Here is a 17,808-nt window from a genome sequence, read left to right on the forward strand (position 1 = left end):
GGCGCGTAAGCACCGACATGTACTCCAGGTACAGCTAACACAGGCAGCAGAGCTGAGTTCCATCTGCCCCACAACCAGAGCTGCAAGGCGATTTTATTAGTCATGTTCTGCAACGAAGAAGGGAGGCCCAGAGAGGCTAAGTATCCCGCCCAAGTTAGCGCTGGGTGGTGCTGAGCCTACAGCCAGGAGCCTGTTTCTGGAGGTGGAGGGGAAGGTTTTTCAAGCTGGGCTCTGGCAAGGGAGAGGAGAGCCAGGATGGGGAGAAAGGATGAGGTGGGGGTGAGAGTTCAGAGTTCAAGCCACATGACCTCCACCTTCCCAGTAAGGCAGGAAACAGGACCACAGACTAAGAGGGAGGACCGACGAATGGATCCGGAGCCAGAGGACAGCAGACGGAGCAAGTTACAAGAGTCACGGAGACCGGATGAGAGACAAGGCAGAGAAACATGAGGGAGGCCAAGCAGCAGCAGAGGTCAAAGGGCATGGGTTTAAAAATGAATTCCTCAGTCCCAAAGCAGCATCAGAGGAGTGGGACCGTAAAGTTTAATCTAGGGTTGGGGTTTACACGAGTAAAAGGTGTTAGGGGGAGAGACTATAGAGAGGAAGGGGAACAGAGTGTGGCTGTAGTTTAGTGCCAGAAGGGCAAGGAGGGAAGTGAAAAAGTTAAAGTAGGTATCAGAAGGGAATGCCTCCAAAGACAGGATCGGTAGCCACCCTCCGCACCCCCTTCCGTACTGAGAAGGGCTGACATCCCCCCCTGGCAAGAGGGTGCCCCCACAAAGGGCAGGCACAGGTCACAGATTCCCTATCAGACATACCTTCCAATCCACATACCTGGCTTCAGGAATTCTCTCGCAGCTGAATAAATAAAACTGAGTCCAGAGAAAATGTCCTATGCAAAACTTGAATGCATCTGTTAAGGGACTGCTTGGCATTTTAATGTTACTCAGCACTGAAAAAATAATTTTAAATTCTACTGTGAAAAATTGTAATTGATGCCCCCCCCCCTCCAATTCCAGCCTAAGAATGAAAGATGGAAGCAGGTTTGCTTTTTCTCAGTGGTTCCGGGGGTCTCTCTTGGCTGGTATCCAAGAAGCTATGGGGAGCACAGTCTGTAGTGTATTTCACCCTCATCTTAACCTTTGAAGGAATCCTTGTCCCCATTTTATAGAGGAGTAAACTAAGGCTCAGAGGGGCACAGTGGAGGTTCAAAGCAAGCTCTTCCTATTTGGCAGTGTTTTCCATCACAGACTCTCTTTACACAGGCATAGAGGTGGTATAATGACCTTCAATACTCAAGACAGAGCATTAGGAGAAAAATAAGAGAACAAAATGTAAACCCTCATTTTTACGAAAAAAAAAAATGTCTATCCAAATAGACGGATAGACAGATACCTAGATCTGGTTACATCTCATAAACATACAGTGCCACGTCTAGAATAATACTCTCTAAATGATCTCACATACCCTAACCACCAATTCTTTTTTTTCTTTTTTAAGATTTTATTCATTGATTTGAGAGAGAGAGAGAGCACAAGCAGGGGGAGCAGCAGCAGGCAGAGGGAGAAGGAAAAGCAGGCTCCCCACTGAGCAGGGAGCTGGATGTGGGGCTTGATCCCAGCACCCTGGGTCGTAACTTGAACCGAAGATAGATGCTTAACCAACTGAGCCACCCAGGCACTTCATCCTTTTTTTTCTTTTTTAAATGGGCTCCATTCCCAAAGCGTGGCTTGAACTCACAACCCTGAGATCAAGAGTCAGATACTCTACTGACTGACCCAGCCAGGCACCCCCTTAATCACCAATTCTTAACAGTTCAGTTTTCTCTTTCATATATTTCTATATTATTGTAAACATTTGCACTCACTGGCATGATTTTTAAAATAATTTTTAATAAAAAATTTCCCAGTAGGGTTTATTGAACCTTTCAAATTGCAAAGACTCCCCCCCCCACATACACACAGTAAAAATTATTTTAAAAATGGGAAAAGTGGGGCACCTGTGTGGCTCAGTGGGTTAAGCCTCTGTCTTCGGCTTAGGTCCTGATCCCAGAGTCCAGGGATCGAGTCCTACATTGGGGGACTCAGCGGGGAGCCTACTTCTACCCCTCACCTCTCTCTCTCTGCCTCTCTGCCTACTTGTGATCTCTGTCAAATAAATAAATAAAATCTCTTTAAAAAATGAGAAAAGAAAAAGTTCTCTTTCCCATGAGTTTCTTTATCAATTAAAACACACACACACCTTTCACCTTGTCCTTCAAGAGTCCAATTTTTTAAGCTTAAGAGGTTAATAAAGTAAGGTGGTAGCATCTACAGTGCAATAAATATTTGGGACGCCTGGGTGGCTCAGTGGGTTGGGCCGCTGCCTTCGGCTCAGGTCATGATCTCAGAGTCCTGGGATCGAGCCCCGAATCGGGCTCTCTGCTCAGCGGGGGCCCTGCTTCCTCCTCTCTCTCTGCCTGCTTGTGATCTCTGTCAAATAAATAAATAAAATCTTTAAAAAAAAAATATTTGCCAAGGACAGGTGTATTGGTCCTTCCAGCAAAAACTCCAGATGCCGTGGTTGAATCAAGTGGTCAGAATGACTCACTGCAGGGCCCCAACATCTCTCTCTTTTCTGGTGTCTGCTCCCATGCTTCACTTATTTTTTTTTTTTTTAAGATCTTGTTTATTTATTTGACAGACAGAGATCACAAGTAGACAGAGAGGCAGGCAGAGAGAGAGGAGGAAGCAAGCTCCCTGCTGAGCAGAGAGCCCAATGTGGGAGCTCAATCCCTGGACTCTGAGATTATGACCTGAGCCGAAGGCAGAGGCTTTATCCACTGAGCCACCCAGGCGCCCCCCCCCCAAGCCCATGCTTCATTTCTGAGGGTTTTCCCTCCCCAGCCATCACACATCAAGCATCTCGTTGCCCCCATCTAACCGCTACCCCATAAATTAAAATGTTCCTGGGTAGTAAAATTCATTCCCTCATCTGATGAAGGAATTACAACATTAATGGTGTAGAATTTTCTTTCCTTTCCCTTGTCATGAATTAGTGCTTCAGCAGGAGCTTTCTGAACACACCGTATGAGCTTGAGAGTGAGCTGTGTGGTGGCGAGACTGGGCAAGCTGGTTGGCCAGTGGGTGTCAGCCCGCAGCTCTGCACAGCCGTGATCTCCTCAATGTCACCGCTCACTCAAGGCGGGGCTGGTGTTGCCAGACCGGACTTTTTCCAAAGAAACAGGAATGTGGATTTATGTAAAATATGATTTTAAAAATGTTGACTTAAATCTTCTTTCTTTTTTTAAATACTGTGGATAAATAAAACCCACATGCAAACCCGGTGCTGCCCGCCAGCCCACCAGTTAAGCACTGATGTGCCCTCGGCCCACCCTTCCAGGCTGGTCCCCAGCTCCTCTGCCCCTCACAACCTCACCCTGTGCCTAAGCATCTCTGTGTCTGGGCTCAACCTTTTAGATGCCCTTTTCTGTCTCTTCTGCCAGAGTCTGTCCTGTCCTTCAAGGATCTGCTTAAATTGTACCAACTCTTCCTAATCCTAAATACTAATCTCAGCTAATACTGCTCATCCTTCAAGGCTTTCTTCCAAACGCTACTTTGCCTCCATTGCATTCCCACTGATTCTGGCATTCCTCACATTCTGCCTCTCATTTCCTCTATTTCCGCATGTTTAAGTCTGGCTGCTAGGTCATAAATTGGTAAAAAGGAAGGGTGTGTGTGTGTGTGTGTGTGTGTGTGTGAGAGAGAGAGAGAGAGAGAGAGAGAGAGAGAGTGAGTTATGACTTTGGTACTGTTATCCTCATTTTACAGGAGGGAAAACCAAAACACAGTGAGTGACTGATCACCCTGAACTTTCCGAATACACTCGCTCTGCCCATCTCCTACACCACCTTCTACACCTCCCTCTGCTCCTGCTGTGTAGCACCCTCCTCCTTTCTTCTCCTTCTGGTAACTTCTACTCAATCCGTAAGACAGTGTTACCTGCAGGCATCGTCTCTTCTCACACACCAGTCAGGACTGGTCTCTCTCCCCACACTTCTGCGCTCCCAGAGCGCCCCGAAAGACCATCCATCAGATGTGCGCATCAGACTGTGTAACGGGCTCTCTGATTCGTTGTTTCCTCTCTTGTGCTGTAAGCTCCCTGCCTAGCAGAGTCCCTGGCCCAGGGTAAGTGGGCAGTCGGTATCTACTGGATAGCAGGAAGGAATTACGACGGAGGGAGGGGGGGGGAGAGGGAAGGAGGACAGAAGGGACAGTAACAGCCCACAGGCCATCAACAAATGTGAGGTATGATGGACTCCATGGTTCCAGGCCCCACTTCTGGGCTGAAATGGATGCGGGCTCCTTTGTAGCCCAAAAGCAGATGCACAGGAAGGCTCCAGCTGTATCCCCTTTCCCCTCCCTCCCCACCACAGTGGCAGGTTGCTGCTTGGTTTCAAGGTCCCAGGAACCAGTATTCACCTCTGCTCTTTACTCCTGGTCTCCGGCCCTAAGGAGAGTGATTTTCGGCATCAGTTAGACCCCGCTTTGGAAGGATAGCTTCAGTTATGGTGGATGGTGGTGAAGATGAGCCTTCCCCAGAGGACGGCAGGAAGGCACACTGGAGAAGCTCACAGGAGGCTGGTGTGAGGAGAAAGGCTGACCCCAGCTCTCACTGCCCAGGGCAGACAATGAAGAAGGGAGGACTCTCTTGCAGAGAACTCTGGAAGCGAGGCTCTCTGTTGGGGATTGCTAGAAAACTCCTCTGACACTGCCCCTCCACGGGACCCTTCCTCATTCACAGACCAGGACGCTGGGCCAGGATGCTCCTGCTCCTAGACCCTCTCCCAGACCCAGGCTACAGAGAACCATCTTTGTCTCAGAGGAAACTGCAGAGAATCTGGCCTGGGTTGATGTTCTCAAAAGCCCAACTGCCCTCTCAAAGGAGCAGTTTATCGCATCCACTGACACCCACTGGGAGATTGGTCGGGTAGGGAAAACCGGTCTCTTCACCACCACTCCAACAAAGTCAAGCCAGGGTGGGAAGCCAGGGTGGAAGCCAAGGATGACATCCCTCCAGGGGATTCAGAACCTCTGAGAACAGACCTGGAAGGCCAGAGATCTGGGGAAAGATGGCAGGATGCATCCTCCTCCAGAGCAGGCACAATATTCCCAGGTCCCCTCTGACCCAGACTCCACGTTCAAAGAGCTGGGATGGAGGAGCAAGGTTCCCCCTGCTTCCCCCTCCTCCTCCCTCTTTGTCTTCCGTCTCCTCCCCAGTGACCCACCCCGAACCTTGTCCCAACCCCCAGGTGCTTGCAGTCCCCACCTCCGGGATAACTCAGAATTCCAGGCTCTCACTGACCCCCTGGCAGGCCCGGCTTCCCCAGGTACTTCATCTCAGTAAGTTCTCCATGAACTAGTAAGACAGGATCTTTTGCCCTAGTTTACAGACAAGAAAATAAAGTTCAAAACCATTTTATAATTAGAAAGGAGAAAAAAAAATCTTCAAAGGAGACCGCAGTACTTAAATAAACAAAATACTTAAAAAAAAAAAAGAAAGAAAGAAACACACAAAAACTAATAAGAACCAGGACTTCAGCGAGAGAACTGACTAAATAATCTACTGCCTTAGAAAGAAAGAAAAAAGCTAATTTCATTGAATATTTATTATGAGCCCAGCGCTGTATGTGTACTATGTCCTTTCCTCCTTGGGGGAATCCTATAATGCAATCTCTCATTATCCCCATTTCACAGATGAGAAATGGAGGGACAAGCAGGTGGTGTGACTTCCCCAAAGCCCTGGGCATTGCCCTCTTCCACACTGGGCCACGGTGGTGAGCTACCAGGCTCCCCTTTGGGCAACGTGTTAGCATTTTAACGACAGCTCTCTAGAGAAGACAAAGTCATCCAAAGGAATGACTCGAATGCCAGGAATTTCGGGCCTCAGTCCTGCCCATGGGCAGGTTTCTCAGGAAAGGAGTCTTTTGGCACCAGCAGGCATCCCCCGAAGGCGGCCACCCACAGCCCTGGCTGACACAGGGCTCCATTCAGCAGCTGGTAAAGCCGAGGACTTGGGGGGGGTAGAACGTGAGAGAAGACTAGTCAGAGAAGGCCAGCCCTGAGGCAGGCTACAGGAGTGGGGCAAGTAAGCAACTGCACGAGAACGTAATACCAGCTGCTCCGTGGACGGCCTCCACACATGTCCCCTCACCCCAAAATATCAGCCTGCTTAACAGTGGGGCAGAGAAACACATTCCGTGTTGGTCAGAGCTGGGAGGTAAGCGAGTGCAAGAGGCCTAGATTCCCACCCCAGCTCACTCCCTGGGCCACCAGAGCTTAACACCTGCTCTCACTGGTCCGTGTCTGTAAGACAAGAGGGGTGGTCTGGGCAACCAGTGAGGTTTCGTAGAGATAAGCTCTAGGTGATGGGACCTAGAACAGGGGCCAAGCAGGGTCCTGCAAAGGGAATCAAAGGGCACTGTTCATTTGCTTTGAACAAGGGTCTCCTGAACCAGACTCCAGGCCAGATACTGCACTGAGCCCTGGGACAGAGAGCTTAAAGCCAGAGGGGACAGCCTCACAATTAATGCTCATGAATTCTCCCCAGAGGCCAGAGGTGACCCTACAAGGAGTGATGCCTGCTGCCCATAGGCCAGGTTTGAGGGGTTCAGGGAAGCCCTTCTAGAAAAGCCTAGGACATAGGCACCATCACCCACTGTAAACAGAGGCTGGAGACACCCAACTGGAAAGAACTATCCAACACAGCACTGAAGCACTAGAAAGAATGCATGCAAATTTAAGAAGGAAGCATCATTACCTCCACTTCACAGATAGAAACAGGCTCAGCATGGTCTCAGCCAGGTGGCAGAGCTGGTATGAGAACCCGGTTCCACTTGCCTTACAGCTTTCACTCTCTGTTTTTATCCCCCCCTCACTAGTGCAGCGTGTGTGCCTGGGAGAGGAATAGGGGTGGATGGAGAGGGGGAAGGGAGGATGTGTGAGAATAGGAAAAGGACTGGCGAGAAGGATGGGGAAGACAGAGATGGGTAGTAAGCACTTTCTTACTGAAACAAAATGGCAGCCAAGGTTTTTTCCCCAAACAGACTCCTCTGTGGTCGTGTGTGATGATTTTTAAGAGCACTGGGTTCTGGAATTAGCCAAATCGGGGCTGAGCTCCTGGCTCAACCATTTAATCCCCCTGTGCCCTACAGCAAGTATTTAACGTCTTTGAGCCTAATTTTACTCACCCAATACAATGGGAATAATAATAGTCGCGCCACATTGGGCAGTTGGCAAAGACTGAGTCAGTGCTGTATTGAAAGGGCTTGGCATGGGTCTGGCACCTGTTAAACATTCAGTAAACCATAGCAAATCACCAACCACTAGTCTAACGTGCTCCAGCGGGCTCCCCTCTCTCCAGGTTTCCACCTCAAAATCGACATCTGGCCAGCCCCCCCCCCCCACATCCTCACTGACTCCCTCCTTCCTCCTGTCTGCTTCCTGTGCATTCCCTCCATTTCAGGGCCCACTTCAAAGCCTCTTCTCCTAGTGCTCCTCCTCCTTCCTAGGATTCAAGCTTGCATTTGCTCCAGTGGCTCATCAGTTAGTCTTAGCTACTACACAAGCTCCTGAACCTCTCAAGAACACAATTGTCCATTGCGTGCTGTTTCAGCAGACTGGTCTGCACGGATGGACCAAGCAATCGACCGATGGGCTGGTGGGTTTGTGGGCTGATAGGAATCACCTAACCAGTTGCCTGTGTGCGCCTATAATTTGTAAATTAACCTCTGGATATACGTCAAAACCTTCTACCCAAACTACAAATTATGCCCTCTTGCAAATTTGCCAAACTATTAAATGAAATTTACTACTGCTCAAGAATGTCTTGCACTAATTAGACAGAGACAGATGAGTATATGAAAGATTAGGGTGAGGGGAGGGTGGGAAAGTGGAAACTATAGCTTCCTGACTTCCCGTCAGAGGGTCTTAACCCTTTTTATGCCACAGACCCCGTGAGTGGACCAATGAAGCCAATGGATCCTTTCTTGGAACATTTTCAAATACATAAAATGTGTAGCTTGACTACAAAGAAAGCCAATTACATTGAAATATAATTATCAAAAATTTTTAAAAAATGAATAGTAATATAGTAATATACCTTCTTTATTAATGCATTAAATAACAAGCGTTAGCACCAGTATAATAATGGCTGTAATTTCAAAGCTGCAATGGGAATAAATCATAGTTCAAGTTATCTGCAGTGGCTAAAATGTGATATGAAAAGATTCGTGATTTCTACTGGTGACAACCTCCCAGATACTGCAAATACACTATGGTTTGTTGCCTACATTCATAGTCAATGAAAATGCTAAACAAAGATGTTATTTTATTCTCCTAACCATGTTCACACACTGAATTCTACATGGGAGTTGCTTGGGGCCGTTAACCCCAAGTTAAGAATCGCTGTTAGGTCCTTACAATTCAGTCAGTGTTGTACTGGGCATATCCTGGAGGTCCAGCTCATGTCCTCCTCGAGGTATCTCCACCCACACAGCCCTTCCTGCCACAAAAGGTCTCGTTCTGTACACTTGACCCTCCTCTGCGCTCCTCTCCCATCTGACCGGCCCAGGGAGGACACCTGCCCTGGCAGCAACCCATGGCCAAGATGGCCAGAGACCAGCCACAACATAGCCTAGAGAGCGAGCCTCTGCATCCAGAGAACTGAGCTCACATGACCAGGATCCTCTCCAGCACCAGTACTGAGTGACAAAGGAGGGGTTCCTGGGATAGTAGGCTGAGTGGGGTGGCTCGGGCAGGTGCAGAGTTTGAGCCCATCGCACCTGCTGCGCTGGTGGGATGGTCTCAAACCCAGAACCTCCTCCACCCTGCCTCGAGGCCTGCCTCCACCCTTTCAGGCCTGTCAGGGCTGCATTTTACCACTCCTCCCCGTCTTCATTCGAATCAGCTTTAGGGAGTCTCTGTTTCCTGTATCAGAAGAGCCTTAAGTCGGCACTAACAGGAGCATTTCACAGATGAGAGAGCTGAATGAAGTTCTGTAAACCCCGGGCATTTGCTCAGGCTCACGGGGCTGGCACATGGTGAAGCCACGGCCCCTGTATTCCCCTCCTCCCTCTTCCCTTGAGGAGCAGAGAGGGGATGGCCTTTATTATTTATTTATTTAAAATCATGCGAATCATACCTGAAAACAGTCTCTTACAAAACTTCAACACGCCTGTTAAAATGTCCCTCCTTCCCCATACGCTCGGTATCGTGCCTAATAGATGCAGACCCCGACCACACTAGGCTGTACTCAGCCACCACCCAAGTTGACGTCCCTGGTCTTTGAAGCCCGTGGACGGGAGGACCGCGCCAGGCTAGGCAGAAGGGAGTGGGACGGTGAGAACGGCCAGGAGCGCAGCACCTGGAAACGCTCAACGCTGCCGCCTGGTACCCCGCTAGGAAAATCAAAGTCGATTTCCCAGAGAGCCGGCATCTCCGGCTTCTGGGCAAAAACCACGTCATGGAGGGAAATTGGCACCAAAGGCTGCCCTTTATCTTCGTATGGAGCCAACTCTCCCCACTGCCATGTTTGTGTGCCCCCTCATCACGTGACGTCAGAACCACAGACTATTCATACATACCAAAGGAGACCACAAAGGATGCTTCCACACAGAGTGGGGGAAGCCACAGCCATCTTAAAAGTATAAATAAGTCCAGCCAATAAGTTTTACTTACTTTGGGGGGAAAAATAATGGAGGGAGGGGAGATGGGACACAGTACCTGTGCCCCCAGAAAGCTGCGTGTGGGGCAGGGCCCAGGCCCCAGGGCCCAGACGAGACAGGGAGACATTCCTTTTGAAAATATGCTTCTTTTCCTTGGAGAAGGAACGTTCAGCCAGCTTCTCAGACACCACCAATCTATAACTGCCTGCATATCACATTAACCATCTCCTTGAAATCCTGGGGCAGCATTTATTTTATCCAGGAAACTGCGACAGGCCTATTGTTAGCAGGAGGGCCCCTCGTCTTTCCTTTACTCCTACTCTGAAATATTACCCGTGTAGACTGGAAACTGCTCACAGAAGGCGTGTCTTAGTCTAAACTCTGGGTCTGGGAGATTAGCATGCTGAGGCACAGAGAGGTTAGGGATCTAGCTGTAAATCACACAGCAGGTGGGCAGCACATCTAGGCTCCTAGCGGGGTGTGCCCTAGCCCCCAAGCCCACGCCTCCTCCCACCAACTACTAAAGAGCAGCACAAAGTGGTTGGCCGGGTGAGTTGGTTGGTTGGCCAAGACAGTTGGTTGGCCGAGACAGTTCTGCCGATCTCAGTTTCTCATGGACGCCTTGGGCAAGTCACTTAACCGCTCTGCGTCCTATCTTCCTCATGTGTACATGTGGGGTTATGACTGCCACTATCTTGAGGATTACTGACAGAACTACCTCAGCCAGGGCTCGACACCCATGCACCCTATTATTATAATGTACCGGTCCCGTTTCCCACGCGGAAGTGAGCAGATCTGCCGTCTGAGATGCGATCACTGTATCTGCACAGCTGCCACAGATAGGCAGGACAAGATGGCTATCAAACCCATTTTACAGTTAAGAAAATTCGTTCCTCCTCAGAGATGACAGAGATCTTCCATAAGATCTGAGTTTTAAAAAGTGAGCGCATTGTCAGCATGAAGAAGTCAGTCCTAACTGTCCTCCCTCTCCGGGCTCCGAAGGCTTGTTTGGGTTGAGTTAGAATGAGTTCCTTCTGCCTTTCCCCCCGCAGAGCGGCATCCTGCATCCCTGCCTCCCATGCTGGGATCCGTCCTTACAAGCTGGCATCCGCACAGTGCCTGGTACAGAGCAGAGACTCTGCGCGGTGTGGAATGAGTGAGTGAATTACTGAATGAAGAGCCTGATCCATGGATAAGAACCTACTGGTTGGCCCCAAAAACCTGGAGTAGGTGTTTGGGTGCAGAAAGCAAGAGGCACGCAGGCCAGAGTCCCAAAGGCGGGAACCAAGAAGCCCATTCACTCCATCCATTCCCAGAGCTTGCCCTATAGGGAAGAAGACTATAACAAGACCAAGAGCCCCCCGGATCCAAGTGTTACCAAGCCTGGCCCCCACGACTCAATGCAGGGCCCAGAAGTTAACTGTGAAGTGCACGTGACCCTCCTGCAGCTAAAACAGATGTAATAACATCGCCAGCGAGGGGCAGCAAACAGGCCAGGGAGACGGCCCATTTGTCTTCCTAATTGTCAACTTTGCCCATAATAAGATTTTTCTCCCTGTCACACCTTAGGCTGCTACTGAACTGAAGCAAAACCAAAATATCCATCTTCCAGCCATGAGCAGTGGCCTTCACAAGGTGCCAGGGACGAAAGGAGGCTACTTGGCTTGGCGAGGCAGTGAGAGCTGGAAGGAGCCCCAGAGTCAGGAGCTGGGGGTTGGGAGGTGTTGGGGGGAGTTTTGGGGGGCGGTGCGGCATGCTGTTAACCAGCTGGAGGTGCTTACACAGTTACCGCACCTCCCTGGGCCTCTGCTTCCTGTAAACTTAAAGTCCAAAGTTCTGGAAATGGGGCCAGTGGGTGACGGGAGGGCTGTAAATCATGTGGTATTATATACAAGATATTTTAGATTATATGCACTTGGAAGAATGTATGGTATCCACAGGGCGTTTTTTTTTTTTTTTTTAAGATTTTATTTATTATTTGACAGAGAGAGACACAGTGAGAGAGGGAACACAAACCGGGGGAGTGGGAGAGGGAGAAGCAGTTTTCCTTCCCCCTGAGCAGGGAGCCAGACGCAGGGCTAGATCTGAATACCCTGGGATCAGGACCTGAGCTAAAGGCAGACGCTTGATGACTGAGCCACCCAGGCGCCCCGGTATCCACAGTTTTATCAATCTCCAAGATAGATGTAATGTTTCCCCTCCCTAAAAATAAAGTTAAGAAACACCCGCCTAGACCATTTTCATCCAATAAGCATTTATCAAGCACCTTCAATGTCTCCTTCTCTGTGCTGGGTACTTGAGACACCCATAGGACAAGAGGAAAAAGAAATATGTTTCTGCGATGCTCAGTGCAGTTGAGGCTCCCTGGACAGATACACGTCCAGGGAGCTTTGGAAACAGAGAAGAGGCAACACTGGACTCTGGTCAGGAAAGACCTTCCAACATGGCACTGATGGTGGTGGTGGTGATGGTGGTGGAAACTTTAACTGACATGTTGATGTTGAAAGCTGGTTGTACATTTACTGGGTGCCTAAGGAAGAAGAGTATCTTAGACAAAGGATAGCGTGTGCAAAGACAGCCTGTGTTCCAGGAACTGCCTGAAGTGCAGCCCTGAGTAAAACACAGAGGGTGCTCATGGAGAGGGGACTGCGGTGGCTGGGAGATGGGGGAGTGGGAGAACCAGAAACAGGGCTGGAAAGTCAGTGGGGCCCAGATAACCAAATGCCACGTAAGCCATCCTAAAGAATTTTTACACTATAGGGTGTTGAGTTCATTCTAGCTTTAAAGCCTTAAGATGAGCCACCCCACCCAGGGAGGGGAGACTCCAACTGCCCGTTATCATGGCTGAGAAAGGAAACTACAGATCTACTGATTGGCCCAGGCAATGGGATGCCATTTGGGCCCTTGGTCATCATGTGATACAGTCTTTCAGTCCTTCTAATGGTCTCTGCTGCTTGCCTCAGAGTCCTTTCTTGTCCTGTTCTTTCTGACCAGAAGGCTCGTTCCACCCTCTTCAACTGGTTAGCTCCTACCAGCCTTTCAACAGAGCGACTACGATGCCTAACACAGACTTTCATAGTAGCTTATCCCTCCCTCTGGAAAGAAGTCAGCACTACCTGTAATTCTCTATTTGAGTGATTTGATGCATGTGCGTCTTGGCCACTGGACTGCACACTCCATGAGGCCAGACAGTGCGTGTTTTCATTTCTCTACCCCGCTATCTTGTCTGGTGCCTGCAGAGAGCAAGTGTTTGTTCCCTGAGCCACCCCTGAGCTGAGCCATCCTTGGACCCTGAGCCATCCCTCATCTCCTTTCACATTTCCCAGAACTCACACTATGGTCCAGCGAGTTGGGAGTTTGAGACGGGCAGGAGGACTGGATTTGAAAAGGGACATGAGAGTGCACTCTGCTGCCATTCCAAGTGTAGCTCTGTGTTCTTCTGTGTCATGTCTTGAAAGTCTCTAAAGAACCCACATTAGGTTTTACCCAGGCAGGTTTTGTTCCATAGCACTGCCCAGGCTTCAGGCGGTCATCCTCAGGAAGGGGGCAATCTCCTCCTCTTTCTCCTGGAAAACGCCTCTTCCTGGCCCTCCCACCTGCACTGTAGGTCTCTAGAGAACTGAAACCGCCAGTTCTCACAGCCCTGGCAGAGCCTCAGGACAAGCGCTTATTAGACCTCCTGTAGGGGCCACGAGACTCAACTTTCCAACTCCCAGGCTATGTCACTGGCCACTCTGCAGGGACAAAGTACTTGGGGTCAAAGGTATGACCTTAAAGGAGAGATGAGAAAGTGGGAATCTCACCAAGTGGCACGCAGGCTCAAGAAAAGTGCCTAGGCTGCCAGCGCACCCGGCTCCCCAGGGCAGCCGTGCCTCCACCCAAGGTCGTGGCCCAACGCGAGTTCTGGAAAGTTCAGCCAGAAGCCGAGGGATATCAGGGTAGACACGGGGTAGGGGGGCAGCTTTTACTAAAGATCGGAGACCAAGAGCTCGCTTCCAGCTGGTCCTGGGAGCCGGTGCAGGGCGCCCAGTCCCGCCATCTGCATCCCGGACCGCAGCGCCCCGCTGGGAAGCGCTGGGCGGGGGCTGCACCACGGGAGCCGCAAGGACAACGCGGCCTCCCCCTCCCCACCAGTCTCCTCCCTCCCCAGCACCCGGGCTCGGGGAGCGGGTCGGGGCGGAAGGGGAGCGGCGCCCGCCCCTGGGTAGCCCGCGCAGCCCCCGCAACCCCCGCAACCCCCTCCTCGCGCTGTCGCCGACCCCAGGCAGGGGCGCCTGGTCGGCCCAGGCTGCCGCAGCCTCTGTCTTAAGGGGAGACGGGGAGACGCGGCGCGGGGAGGGGGCGAGGCGGGCGGCGGGAGCGGAGAAGAGTGGCGGAGCGCCGGGACCCAGACTCGGGTCGCCTGGGGCAGGGTGCTGGCACGCCCCACTCCATGCGCCGTGAGGACTGGGGTCGCAGAGCGCCTTACCTTGGCGCGCCGCAGAAGTCGGGAGGGAGGCGGCCGGCTGTGCCTGGGGCCGGCACACACCCCGGCTTCGGGGCGCACGCAGCCTCCGGGTGCACGGTCCCTGTCCGGGGCGCGCACCCCCGGGCTGGCGCACTCCGGTCGCCCGGGGCGCGCACAGCCTCGGGCGCCCTCTCGCCGGCGGCCTGGGCCTGGGCCCGGGGCGCACACCCTGCGGGGCACACCCACCGCGGCCGATGCGGGACTGGCCAGGCGCGGCTCGCGTCGCTTGCTGCCAACACCATCCGAGTCCCCGCCTTCGCTAGGGGGAAAAAAAAAAAAAAAGACTCCTGACGCGGCGCGGGCTTTGGTGTGTAGGAAGGGGCAGCATTGCGAAACCGAGGGGGAGGGTCTTAGCCTTGATAAGCTCAAAAGGCCTTGGAAAGAGTTGGGGAGAAAAAGTTTTTGTAAAGAGACTGGGAAACGCCGGCTCTGTATAGCGCTCTGCAGATTTCCAAAGTGCTCTCCCGTACATTTCTCACTTCGTCCTCACACGCACAGTAACTAACTGTTGGGCCATTTCTAGCCCCATCTTATAGATGGGGAGACAAGCTCACACAAGGTAATGCTTGCCCGAGCCACCATCAGAACCCTCTCTTGGTAACAGCATCCTGGGTGCAGTGAGGTCTTGCACATCTCTAGCGGGATTTTCTCATTGCAGAGGTGGGAGAGCGAGGGTGGGGATGGATGTAACTGAACTCATACCATCCTTAAGTCATTACTTTTCCCCTTTGCTTTCTTCCTCCACAGCCATTGCTTTAGCCCTACTCGGGAGTACGGTCTTTCACGTCACACGCCCATCACCCACAGTGCTTTTTATCAGTTCAAACTATTTACATTTCAGTCATCAATCGTGAATGACCGGCGCACGAACTGCTGTGTGTCATACACGGTCAACCTAGGGGGAAAGAGCTGATCCTATTCCATTTTACAGATGATAACAAACGGGTATGGGCAGGGTTGAATGTAAAGCCTGTGGGACACCAGGCCCCAGCTCTCACTCACTTTGAACTGCTTTCAAAGGGCCAGTTGGCACAAGGGAAAACTTAACCAAAGGGCTTGGGTTTTTTGACATGGAGACCCCGAAGGGGGAGATAATTTGGGGCAAGGGACAGTTCTGGGACTTTCATTTCCCCATTTTAATAGAAATATGATTATTAAAAAGATGTGCTTCTACTAGGGCTCCACTAGGAGCAAATTAATAGCCCTAGAGCAACAAGAAGTGGCAACAGAGACTTGGCCTCCATACTGGCAGGTAGCAGGGAGTAGTGGTGAGCTTGAAGGCAGCTCCAGGCTCCTGCCCAAGTGAAGAGGCTTTTGCTACTCAGCTCTAGTCAGGGTATTACCCTTAGTGATAAAAGTGCCCATGACCTATCAGCCAAAGTGGGTGTATTTGGGAGTAGCAGAGAATTTCAACCCAGGGCAAGCAAGCCAGAGCAAAACCATAGGCAGATCCAACAAAGGAGAGAAACATTATTTTACAGAGAAGAAGGAAGTTCGGATGGGTTGTTGTGAGAACCGTCTGGTAGAGAGAAGGAAGAGTTCAGCATGATAATGGGTTTTCAGTGGCTGAGTTGCAGAGGCAGTCTGTCTCTTGTAGGAGATGCAGTGTACATCTTTCCCTTTGGGGGACTGTAACTGATGCTTTTTTCCTGCTGAGATTCTTCTGTTAGGGGTCAGTCATTGACAGTTTTCCTATAATTGACACTGAGTGGTAGCGTTCCTCCTAGCAGGCTCCCGCCACAGCCTTCCCCTTCTAGCATCCTGAATCCACTTTAGTGAGGTTTCTCTTTATTTTCACAAGGGTGAGGAGTTCATATGGTCAGTTCATCTCATTTTAAAGAGAAGCTGTCCCTCAGATATGTAAGTGAAGTCTCCCATTTTGGTGATAACTCATTTTAAAAATGCTAAACACTTGAAGTTTAGGTCAATGTTGTTCAAGCCAAATGAAATGAGTTTGTGAACCTGATATAGCCCATGGAACAGGGGATGTGCCTTTTGAGTTTGGGGGCACTTCATACTTTCATTTAGGCCTCCTGTTGTCCCTATGGGATGGACCCAGCATGGATTACTACTTATGTTTAATGGAAGAGAACCCTCCAGTTCAGGAGGCTTCCACAACTAGCTCAAAGTTGCACGAGCTAATTGGTAAAGTTGGAACTGAACCCAGCCTTCTGACTCCTGGTCCTGGAGCCTTTTTCCTCTGCATCCTCCAGACTCATTAAAAATCTGTTTCTTGGTTTCTGGGCATTGTGAGCCAAGTTAGGCATAGGACTGGCACTGAGGTGTGGAGACATAGCACCTTTCCTGGGAAGATGAAGCGGGAGTGCCAGACTGCTGTCCTCGAAAGCTCAGCCTGATGACTCAGAAACGAAGCTGTATCTTGAGGGTAAAGCTGAGTCAGAGGAAGCGAGGTCTGACCTCGGGCAGCCAGGGCTTCTGAATTCCCAGATTAGTGTATCAAGAAACAGGATGAAAAGTGGCCTAACCAAATAGACGCAACAGTTAGCCCCCCACCCCGCCCCACCCCCCCCAAAACCCAGGAGCCACAGACACATAGATACTGGCTAGGAAACTGCCTATTTTTCCATAATAGGGGAGCAACAAGAGTTAGACTGAAAAATGGACCCTTTGTGTGGTCCTGGAAAGAGAGGACCCCTTGTGGGCAGCAGATCTTCTAGAATCTACAGTTGGGACGTCTCCAGTACAAGACCCAGCCTGGGCCTTTCAGACAGAGTGAGTGTGAAAAGCTGATTTAGAATGACTGGGAACAGCACTGCTGCATCCTGAACCTCTGTAATCAAAGGACTGAGTAGCAGGCAGAGAATGGAAGGCCTCCTCCCCCCAACCCCCCGCATTTGCTGGATTAACAATTATTCACCATCTATGCGTGTGCCAGGCGCTGAGTCAAGCCATTTGCACTCACGGTCTCATTAGGTCTCACAATAAAACTGTCCAATGGCCATTATTCTCCCATCAAGGATAACAGTGGTTCTTGCCGGAGGACGCACACAAGTTGATTGGGGAGGTGGGGTTCGAACTTGGGTCTTAGTGGCTCCAAAGACTGAGCCCCCTGTAACTGAGAGTTTAGAGGTCACTGCTAACATGGAAATGTGTTGTTCCGATCCTGCTTTAAGCAAACACTGCCCAGCTGTGAGAGTGTGGTTCACTAACACTTCCACAGTGTGGTGAGCTCCTGCAGGCTCTGCCGCAGTCAGTGGTGTGTTGATACTATTTGATAACCAGCTTTCGGGGTGGGGTGGGGGGAACAGGTGCGTGGATACAGTCAATTCTCATTATTCCCAGTAGTCCTATAAAGTAGCCACAAATGCTGAAATTGCTAATACAGAACCATTGCTCCCAGAGGGAAGTATAGCGTTAGGTTCTCATAAGCCACTGGGCCCATTTTCACGAACTGGCCAATATACAACTTTGTTTCGTGTTTTTGATTAAAAACTATATATATACATTATATTTTTTAAAATTTATTTTTAAAGTTCTTACTTAAAGTCCAGTTCGTTAACATACAGTATAATATTTGTTTCAGGTGTTCAGTATAGTGACCCATGACCCAGTGCTCATCACAACAAGTGCACTCCTG

At 50.5% G+C, this 17,808-nt stretch overlaps 1 protein-coding gene across 2 annotated transcripts in view; it reads right to left on the reverse strand.

The window, feature by feature from the left end:
• KANK4 (KN motif and ankyrin repeat domains 4) overlaps positions 1-14,467 on the reverse strand; it is a 68,257-nt gene extending 53,790 nt beyond the window's left edge. For both annotated transcript variants that reach the window (XM_082687821.1, XM_082687822.1), the window contains exon 1: positions 14,172-14,467. The gene's annotated coding sequence lies outside the window, so the exon portion shown is untranslated. The remainder of the gene's footprint in view (positions 1-14,171) is intronic.
• Positions 14,468-17,808: the final 3,341 nt, after the last annotated feature.

Source organism: Mustela nivalis, assembly GCF_964662115.1.
Source record: "Mustela nivalis genome assembly, chromosome: 10".
Classification (NCBI taxonomy): domain Eukaryota; kingdom Metazoa; phylum Chordata; class Mammalia; order Carnivora; family Mustelidae; genus Mustela; species Mustela nivalis.